Consider the following 11320-nt stretch of genomic DNA (forward strand, 5'->3'; position numbering starts at 1 on the left):
TGTACTTTCTCTGAAGATGCCAGCCACAGATGCTGGCGAAACGTCAGAAAGAAACTCTGCTAGAACATGGCCACATAGCCTGAAAAACCCACAAAAAACTTTGTACTGTCAGTTGTGCATCTGAAAGAAAATATGGAACTCAGGCTAGATGGGTAGTTTGAGAACTAGAAAAACTTTTGTAATTCTGGAGTAGTGACTATGAACTAATGCCAAAGGCCATCTTTGGTTCACTTTATTTATTTATTTATTTGTTTATTTATTTATTTATTTTAAAATATCTGTACCTATTCCTCACATGTTCTGACTATTCCTGGAAACTGAATTCTTTTCTGGCTTAATCTATGCTAGCATAGCTAAACAATCTACAAGCTTGGATCAATCATTATGTTTGTCACTAAAGCCAATAAACTCTTGACACTTATATCTTTATAACACAGATTGAGGGTTGAAAATCTACCATGCCATTATATTTTGCTCGTGATCATTGTAATGGGGATATAAGAAGTGTCTTCTTTGTCTAGAGCACATCTATACTGTAAAGTTGATAATTAACTGCAATTTTCATTTTTAAAACATTTTCTATGTATGGTATTTCAGCAAAGTGGCAACAAATCATCTAAGAGAATAGTAAAAACAAGAATCATTTAGGCCATTCAATGAAGCCAGGGGACAGGAAGCACAGTTACCTCATGCTTCTTATTCCATGCTCTTCTTTGTATTGTCCCACATTCATTGTCATCTTTCTAGTTGTGAGATATGTAAGTTGGCCTCTTGTTGGGGTTAATTTACCTGTGCCACAGCAACATCGGATATGAACATTGTAGTTTTGGATAGTATGGAAAATAGGGAACAGGAAGCATGTGGCAATGCATTTCCTGTTTCCTTTGCTTCTCTGAATGTCCAAAGGCACACTAAAAACATATTTAAACATACACTTATCTTGGAGGATAGTCTTTCAGTTACAGTAAAATATATGAAACCAGAATGGATGTCCAACTAACTCTTTTTCCACTGTTTACTTTTAAAGATAGAATCCCCTAGGATGTAGCCTCAGTCCAAGTCAGTTTTGTAGACCATGTATCATGTCTTAATACACTGTATGGGGATTAAAACAAATAAAAATTAGCCTTAGCTTTTTTTGTTTTCTATGGTTACTGTTGTATAAAAGAAAGACAAACTGTAAATAATGTATATTTAATAAAAAGAGCTTTTTGTATGATTTTGTGTGGAAGACAAACGCCTCATGCCTTGATTCTTTTTAGTATATAAATGGACAGTTACGGGATGTGGGAGGGGGATGCTAATCCTGAAAAGAGGTTTCATTCTGTTTGGGTAGGCTATTAATTCCTACAACAGAAGCAACGCTGTGGACAGTAATAAAAAGTGAAGCTCCCACAACTCAGATTTATTGATTTCAAACATTGCTAAAAGTGCTGTCACAAGGTATTTGATCATTGCACAGTATCCCTGACTCTAGTCACTAATCATGGTCTGCAGCACTTGCCTCTGAAGTGCATGAGGGCAAATGTGTCTGCTTGATAAAAGTCAAGTCTGGAGATCCAGTTGGGGTTGGATTACAAGGCACCTCCAGAAGCAAAGAGCTTCTCCCATTCTTTGTATCCAAGCTGGACACATCCACCTGCTTCCCTTACAGCATAAATGGATGTGTGTGTGTGTATTACACACATATGCATGCATGCATAAAATTATCAGAATTACATGTTTTCATCCTCACAATCATGCCCTGCCAAAACTCAAACATGGAATGAAAAGAGCCTGCTGAGACTATTAGCAGGAACAATTGCCAAATCCTTGTTCCTCTGTGACATTAATTATATGACTACAGTGTGTGTACATATTTTTATTATACAAATAGTCCTCCTTGAATAACTTTGCAACCATTGGAAGTGAGGAAGGGGAGACAGATGCATACAGTTTTTTTTTAAAAAATAGCTCTTTCTACCTCTCTCATTGCCATGGACATGATGACAGTCTCTTATTTGAAGCTGTTAATAGTATTTCAAAAAACTTTTCATTGATGGAAATGAGAATAACCCTGGGAATGCAAATAGCAGCTTCAGAGAGAATTTTCCAGAGGTTTATGGTAGAATAACAGGGGGAGGGAGCTTGAAGCTGAGCATAATGCTATTCCTTCAATATATCTCAATTTTTCAGTTCTTAGCATAGAACACACACACATACACACATCTATTTTGGTACAGAAATGGTTTCTCATGTCTATTTACAGTAAGTCTCGTTGGACCATGGCTTTCAGAGTCTTTAAGCTGATGGGGAGTCAATAAACATTTAGACTACAGTCCAATACAGTGTTAAATATGCAGCTACACTAGAGTCTCAAGAGGACAGATGTTTTTCGAGGCTGTCCCATTGCAGCCAGATAGTGCCCCTGTCCCTTTCACACAACTTGACCATGGGATTGTGTCTTGGTACCTTTAAACTAGGATCACTGGATGTAGAGAGAAATTGTTGTACAAGAAGGTACTGCATATCTCCTCTTGCAATGTCTAGAAAGGACATAGATGTTTATCACACTATACTCTTATAGTACTACTATTCCACTTTGACTCCTCTAGCTGCCTCCTGTTGCATTCTGGGATTTGCAGTTTTAAGGAGGGGTATTTAGAATTCTCAGGCAGAGAACTTCTCTCTTCCATATTGAAGTTACACCACAATATGTCACGAACTTGGTTCCAGCCACGATGTTTATTATGAAGTGTTTTGATTATCTATGGTCTACATCCTATTGTTAATTCCATGTAGAGTTGATGCATTAAAGAAATATGAGGATAGTGTTGAAAGTTTGGATTAATATCCATATTGTTTGAGGTTGAAGTCCAATGTTTTCTATCTCCTAAAATGCTCTAGACCAGTGGTTCCCAACCTTCCTAATGCCGCGACCCTTTAATACAGTTCCTCATGTTGTGGTGACCCAAACCCATGAAATTATTTTCATTGCTACTTCATAACTATAATTAAATAGGTGTTTTCCAATGGTCTTAGGCGACCCCCATGAAAGGATCATTCGACCCCCAAAGGGGTCCCGACCCACAGGTTGGGAACCACTGCTCTAGACTAAGTATAATTTGCATGTAGAGAATGGTGACAAGTGGGAATTGTGACTTTCATTTTTTGAGGACACAGACAAGATATGTAATTAATATACATTAAATAAAAAGGCCTACCTCCTGCAGCAAAGAGGTCTAATATATGCCTGCTTCTTTCATCCTGAGAAGGAAATTACTAATTTATGGGTACTGTGATGGCATACACATCTGAATCTGAACCCCAGGAAACATTTTCAGGGACTTCCACCTTTCCTTTGTAGGAGGCATTGCACATGTCCCACAGAACCATCAGAAAGTGGAAAGAGAATTACTAGGGACCACTGAGTATGTACTTTGTTTCTGTATTACCATTTGTTTTTGCTATTCTGCTTTCTGCTTGGTTGCTAGGACTGTATAAGCTCACATTCATAGTGGTAGGATCTCTGGTGTAGCACTCACCATCATAGCAGGACATAAAACTAGTGCATTTTATGAATCTGCATAACTGTGAATCCCCTAGACCAGCTCTCTCAGGGGGACATTGGCCCAAAACAGATGGGCCAAAAGAAGCTACTTCCGGCTGCTTTGGTGGCATAATGCAGATGATACATGCCCCTAAAGTGGCTGGAAGCCATGTTGAAGCCACACCAAGGCACAGGAGCCAGATTTTTCAGGAGCAGATTTAATCCATGCCTGAAAGTGGTCCAATTGGGACCATGGTGGTGACCCACTTCAGGAGCAGGCCATGTGGCCACCTTGGTCCCTGCCCAATTGGGGATGGAGTAGCCCCTGATCACTCCTTTTTTTCAGCCCATTGTTGCCTATGTTCATATAACATAGGAATCATCACCACAGTAATACAACAGGAACAAAAAAGGAATATCTCCTTTCTTACTGGCTGCTGATCCTTTCACACAATGATAGGAATGGTGCAGCCTGTGAGCTGCACATAGCCAGCCAAGGCTATTTTTGTATCCTCTTTTTTAGTCCCTCATTCCAACACATATTAATAAATTTAAAGAAAAATAGAGAACCACAGTCCCAGAAGCATCCAGAAGATGCAATTCTTGGCCACAACAAGATGTATGCCACCTCGTTTTAGCCATGCCAAGCCACTTTTGAGAAACCATATGAACCTCTGGGTGCTTTGGTGTCAGACACAGCAGCATTGGAGCATGTGGGCAAAGGTCTCCAAGGCTACTTTGGTTGCAATCCCCTCCTCTGTACATTCCTGTTCATACTTCTGAGAGATGCTGTATGCACAAATTACTTTCAGCAAATACAAAGCTAGTTACCATATGAAAGACCAGATATAACCTTAAGTATGAAAAGCAAAGTAACACTTTCATTAGGAGCAAGAAATGGCTGCAATACAGTTTGCAGGTACTGCATCACACAGATTATTTAATAGCCAGGATGTTCTCTCGCACATAAACTTGCAGGAATGGCTGTACAACCTGCCACAACTCACAAGACCTCATCTTGTTTTGACTGCCCTATCACAGTTGACTCACTTTTATGCTATTACCAAGGATTAAAATGGCAGGGCATTCATTGCCAGCTCTCAACAAAACGCTAGGATCATTTCTGAATTGCCAGGCTATAACAAAGTTGCACGGTGGAAAAATTTCAGTCAATCATGTAAAAAAATTTTTTTGCAGAAATAACCAGTTGCCAGATTTCTTTTATTGAATCACAAAATTGGACTATTAATGGTAGTTCTATAGCAACCTTATTTCTCCATTTTTCAAAACTACATCAATGGTGACCGTAAGTGTAATTTATTCAGTTGATTTCACCCTGCATCCTCTTTGTTATACAAGAATAGGTTTTCCTGTATATATAAAGCCAACCTGAAGGCTAGTTTCAATGTATTTATCGGGAGAAGGCCATCTGTCATTTCTACCTTCTCTGTTACATTGTCCAGTTATCCTCAATTCACCATGTCTTCTATGGGTCCATGACAGAATAATTCTAATAAAAGCTCTCATTATCTCTGATTGCTTTGGGCAGCTCTATCTGAAATCAAGCAAGCAAACAAAAAAGCTCATTATGGTTAATTTCACTCAATAAGCAATCACAACAAACAATCATGCAGCAGTCAACAGGCTGGAATTACCCTCTAGAGCTCTCAGACCCAAATCCCTGCATTTAAGCCATATACTATATAGCTGAACAACTGGTTTATGTTATTTACAACTGATCTATGCTTTCAGTAATATGGGACTGGGCAGGGAGATTGTTCAATAGAACTGGCAGGTGGAAAGAAGGAAAAAATAATCCTTCCACTCTCTTGGCTTATCTTCAGCAATGTCTTGTCTGGTTGCTTATTCTCTTTTGTGGTTCTGAAAGGTGGTTGTTAGATGAACATTAGCAAAACCAATGTTCTGGTAGGTTGTGTGGATGAAAGGGTTAAGCATAGTAATGCCTGTTTCTTCTCTTCTGGAAATGTCACCTCCATGACAACAGCTAAACACATATATCAGTAGTCTAGTATTTGAAGCTAAAGGAATCACCCACTATGTTAAGTAGTAATGAATTCTTCTTAGTACAATTTCATATGTGGATAGTCATCATCAGATGACAAAAACTTCCAACATGACACGTTACTGTTATGACATGTGACAATCAAAAGAGTCTGCTTCACAGAGACATATTTATCATCTCTTCAAAAATGATGCATGCGTGTGTGTGGATGGCCTGCTCACAGGACAGGCCCAAAGCATTTTGCTGTGCTGAGTCTTGATTTTGGTGTTTTTCAGGACTGGTAGCCAAAGTTTCTTTACTTTCAGGGGTTCTTCTTTCCGGTTGAAGTTGTCCAGGTGTTTGTGGACTTCAATGGCTTCCCTGTGCATTCTGACCTGATAGTTGTTGACATAGTCCAAAATTTCAGTGTTTATAAATAGCATTTTATGCCCAGGTTGGTTTATAACATGAAGAAGAAACCCTTAAAGTAAATAAACTTTGGCTACCATTCCTAAAAAACACCAAAATCAAGTCTCAGCACATGCAAATGAACATCACCCAGGGTCAGGGGGTTTCCCAGCAAACAGTGGCTCACTAATTAAATAGACACAAATCCTCCTCGCATACCCTCCCACCCTGAAGCCTTGCCATTTACCAACAGACCAAAACATAGATTAACAGGCAAATCACTTCCTCTCAACCAAGGCTCACACAGTATATATATCCCACACCCCTCCATGTCACCACCATTCTCTGAAGATGCCAGCCACAGATGCAGGTGCAACATCATAAATAAATTACTTTAGAACATGGTCACATGGCTTGAAAAACCCACAAAAACTATGGATCTCATCCTTGTTTTAATTCAAAAGTTTGTCTTCCTAGGAGTTGAAGTTCACTACCCAAAAGCTCTAGCCAACTTTACCAACACTCTGGGAGCTGAAGTCCAAAACACCTGGGAGATCAAAGTTTGGGGACCACTGCTTTAGACAATATGACCTCATCCTCCAAAGAACTCACATGTGGAACCTTTCATTGATAGAGTGTGTGCAGCATTTAGAGATCCTGATTAAGGAGCAAAACCACCAAATGCCTTAGAGAAACAAATTAAAGGCTTTATTAAAGGAACGCTATTCAAAATATAAGCAAGTTACTCAGGGCGCTAATCTAAATTAGCTACATTCTAGAGAACTGCTGAGAGTGTACTCTGGAAAGGAGAAGGGGTGGAAATGTCCCTAAGAGTATCAGTTTACATCACAGCAGAAGCACAATAAGTACACAAGGAGGGAGGACACTTTGGGTCATTCAAACCATCTAACCCAGTTTCTACTGCCTGCTGTGAGGCATTCTTGACTCTTCAGTGCTAAGCTTTGTTGCACTTCCAACATTCATTGCAGGAAATTCACATGTTTCAATGGTGAGTATTAAAGTGATCACTCATAAAGTGATCAGGCACTGGAGACATGCAGCCTCATGTGTGTATCAGCATCGACTCCAACTTCAAGAAGGAATTTCAGTAATTTCTTCTGGCAAGCTGTTCCATTGCCCAACTGTTTCTACAGAATTGCTCCCTGTGATATTAAACTCTAAATCTGTGCAGCTGCTGTTTAAAGCAGTTGCCAGAAAGGAGATGTGTATGTCATAATCTATTAAGATCTCTTCCAAGCCTACAGTTATATAATTTTGAAAATGACACCCTGCGTAGAAAGGAAGAAATTAGGAATGCGATTTTCTGCACTTTCCAAAATGGACTCATCTCACAGTTGGAAGAAGTAAAAAGCTTCATTTAGGAGCCTTCAACAGATACAAGAGGCAAGAAAAATGTGCCCTCTCAATTGTACCTAGTCTGTTTTTTAGAATAAGCCTTCCTTAAACTACTTTCAGGTATCCTTATTTTGGGGCTATTTACTTCACAACTGGAAACTGGGAATGGAACAAATCAGTTGGAGATAGAATCAGTAGGTAAATGGTACAGTTATGTGGCTTTTTAACAGAGTTCCCTTGAACAAGATATCTTTAGTGACTTGTTGAGAAAACAAGAGGAAGCAACCCTGTGTGACCTATTAGAGATTTTATACTACATTCTTCAGAGTGATTGCTGTTTAAATAATCATAACAGCAAATCAATTGGCAACCTATGCTTGTCTGACATTTCAAGATAGTTGGCTGAGCCTGTGACAGAAGGCATTTTAGTTCAGGATGGCCAACAGGAGGAAATCAATGCTCAGAAGTTACAAGAGATGTGAAAATCTGTCCTTGAAATTGGTTTTGTTTCTTAGAATCCCACCAACATTTTCATTTTGTCCAGTTCCCATTCTCAGTTCTGAAACCTTTTGTTCTTTTTACATGGCAGTTCATTGCTATTTTGGCCTTCCTTTTTCCTACTGGCCACAGGTTTTGCAAATTTTCTCAGTGACATACATTTTTTGATCCTTATAATTTCAGGGGGGAAAGGAAAGTCTTTATAATTTGGGTAGGGAAATGACTCTGATGCCCCTGAAAGCAGGGTAAAAATATGTGCTTTGGTTACTAGTTTATGAAATCATGTATATGATAGTAAGTACACAGTCTCAATTAATATGTCTTCCCCCAACCCCATCTCTCTAGAAAAAAGAAGAAGGCAGGAAAAGGAAATAGATGGGAGATAGAAGCACACACACCATATCAAGAGAGAGTAAAATCTCAACTGTAGCCAAGTAATGGCTGGTCTTGAGTGTTAACTTTTTTGTCCAGCTTCCATTCTCTCTCACAGGATAAACAAATATATAGAATGCAGCCCTGTATAAGTTTTTCTCTACTTACAGGTGAGAATGGGGCCTCTTTTCCACATTGAGACTATACTGAACAAGAAGAGGAAATTTAATTCTTCTCTTCCAGCTACCTCCTCCATAGAACAGTTCGTGAGAAGGGGAATACTTCCCATTGGTCACAATGGGAGGTTGCTGTTTTGGGGTGAGCGGCTATTTCATGCTAACTGTTGGACTGGGAGCCCTGGTGGTGTAGTGGTTAAATGCCTGTACCGCAGCTACTCACTCGCAAAATCACAAGCCACATGCTCCTTGTCAACTCAGCCTGGCATCCTTCCGTAGGTCGCTTAAATGAGTATACTTTGTAAACCAGTTAGTACATCAGTAAGCAGTATAGAAATGTATTTGCTATTGCTATAAACAGCAACCAGTACCAGTCATATAATTCTCAGGATTATATGCGAATCCTCTGCCTTTCAGACCTGAACCTAGATCAGACAGAGAAAGTACAACTTTAAATGTTGCACAACTTTAAAGTTGCACTATTTTAAATCATACCTATATGTGTGTGTTTAAAGTAGTAATGCAACTTTATAGTATTGGAACTTTTAAAGTTGTGCAATGCTTAAATTTGTGCAACATTCCATTGCATGTTCCCCCACCCACATCCTTTGGAAAGCTCCATAGCTTTGCACAGCTTTCTGGAAAACTAACCTGATTTGGGGAACGTTCAGTATCTGTCTTCAGAAAATTACAAGATTTCTCATCATTACAGGGAGGCGGGGGATTCCCAAGTGTCTTGACACTGCAGGATGAAAAATTAATTGCTTTTCCCAAACAACTTTGGGAATTAGAAATCTAGAATTGTCATTCCTAGCCAACAGATGGAGGCAGAAACAGGAGAAGGCCAACCATGCTGGTAGGTTCCCTTTTGTTCTTTTCAATCAGTTTGTTTTTATATTGCAAGTGGGTAGCTGATGTCCCAGATGGTCCAAAGACAGATCTGATGATGTTTGAGATGCTTTGGATTTCATCCATTGGGGACACTTTAGTGCTTTCAGTCTCAGTCTTGGTGACTTTCATTTTTGCTGTTCAACAGTCTTTCAGTCCTTCAGAGGTGTCTTTCTTTCACTCACCTCAGAAGGACTGAAAGACTGTTGAACTTATCTCTGTTATATTTAAAATCAAACTGTGCTCTGTCTGTCAAACATTTCAGAGAACCAACCCCCCCCCCAAAAAAACCCCTCCTCCCTGAATTGTTGGGGTTTTTCCACTACACAGAGGAAACTAATGTTGCCTCCCTCTTTCATACCCCCTCAAATCCCCAAAGCATTAATTATCTGCTTATATTTTTCTCAGCCGAATAATAAAAGTGACACAGGTTGCCATGCCAATTAAGGCGTTTACTCCAGAACAAGTCTCTCTTGTTATTAAAACTGTTCTCCCTGGGGAGAGAGATCTGAACCTAGTTGCTGCTATCTGGTTCATTTATATGGGAGTCTCAGAATAACAACCGAGGTGTTCCCCACAGGCTTCCTTGTTTGGGATTCTCATCTGCAATGGTCTTCTAATGTTGCTGATTTGAAAACAGCCAATGATTTAAGAAGAAGAGAGAGGTGTGCACAAAGCTGTCTTTCTTTTTATAATAGGGTGTCTAACATGTGGTCTTCCAAATGTGGTTGGATTCCTGTCATCCCTCACCTTTGGCGCTTGGGCTGAATAGTGCTGTCACCCAACAATATCTGGAGTTTACCAGTTGCCTGCTTCAGTCCTACCCTCAAACATGACTCCTTCATCACTCCACTGCCTCCAGTAATTCTTACACCTATTCTCTGGCCTCAGAAGTTCAAACAGACCTATACCATCTCAGGGGCTGAGGGGAACAACTAGGTAAGCTTTTTGGACAGAGAATTTCCTGGCAAACAGGTCAAAGTAGTAGTGAGAGGGAGATAAAGTCAGTGAAGGTACTTGCTACATAGAGAAAGACAATTAATCATATTTGATATGTTGTTGCTAACTGCCATCAAATCAACTTCAACTTATGGCAACCTTATACATGAGAGAGCTCCCCCAAGTCTACGTTGCTCAGGTCTTGCAGACATAGGGCTGTGACTTCCTTGATTGAGTCTATCCCTCTGGAATGCAGTCTTCCTCTTTTCCTACTGCCTCATCAAGCATTATTGTCTTTTCTAGTGAGATATGTGTCTAAATCAGGGGTAGGCAACCTTTTTGAGCCGGGGGCCGGGTTGCTGTCCCTCAGACAACTGGGGGGCTGAAGCCAAAAAATAAATAATTTAAAATTTTTTTAATTAAATAAATAAATAAACCGGGACAAATGTAGGACAAAATTTTCAAATGGAGGACACTTTTTTATAAAAAGTGGAGGACACATGAAAAAATTGGCTGATTTTTTTTAAAAATGTTAAGATAAATGCATGTTTCTGAGGCTTCTATAGACAATTGCCTCACCATGCCCCTCGCACGAGAGGCCAAAGGCCCCGGCGGCAATCGGTGGCAGGACCGGGCTGGGGCCGGTCCCAAAGCCTCACCGGGCCACATCCGGCCCGCGAGCCGCAGGTTGTCTACCCCTGGTCTAAATAGTCTCAGTTTAGTAGTTTTGGCTTCTAGAGAGAGTTCAGGCTTGATTTGCTATAGTATTCATTTATTTGTCTTTTTATCAGTCCACTGTATCCACCGTACTCATCTTCAGCACTACATCTCAGATTTTTTTTATAGCAAACCATTTGACATTGGCACACCTAAGTGAACAACTCATTTGTCTGTCAATCCAGTCAATCCTCCCGCAACCTGGTGCCCCTCTATGTGTGTTGGATTATGACTTTGACCATCCTGAGGCAGCATAACTATAGTTCAAAGTTCGTACGAGTATGGTGGGAGTGTTAACACAATGTTTCCCTAATGTTCCTAATTATTCAGAGAACCTCCACAAGAAAGAAGTGTTTTCTTATCCAGAAAGGTGACCTGTGCGCATGGAGGCTGTTGAGAACTGTAGCAGATATGCTTTATCTGATGGCTCCCCTC

The sequence above is a fragment of the Sceloporus undulatus genome, chromosome 1, assembly GCF_019175285.1.
Source record: "Sceloporus undulatus isolate JIND9_A2432 ecotype Alabama chromosome 1, SceUnd_v1.1, whole genome shotgun sequence".
NCBI classification, from domain to species: domain Eukaryota; kingdom Metazoa; phylum Chordata; class Lepidosauria; order Squamata; family Phrynosomatidae; genus Sceloporus; species Sceloporus undulatus.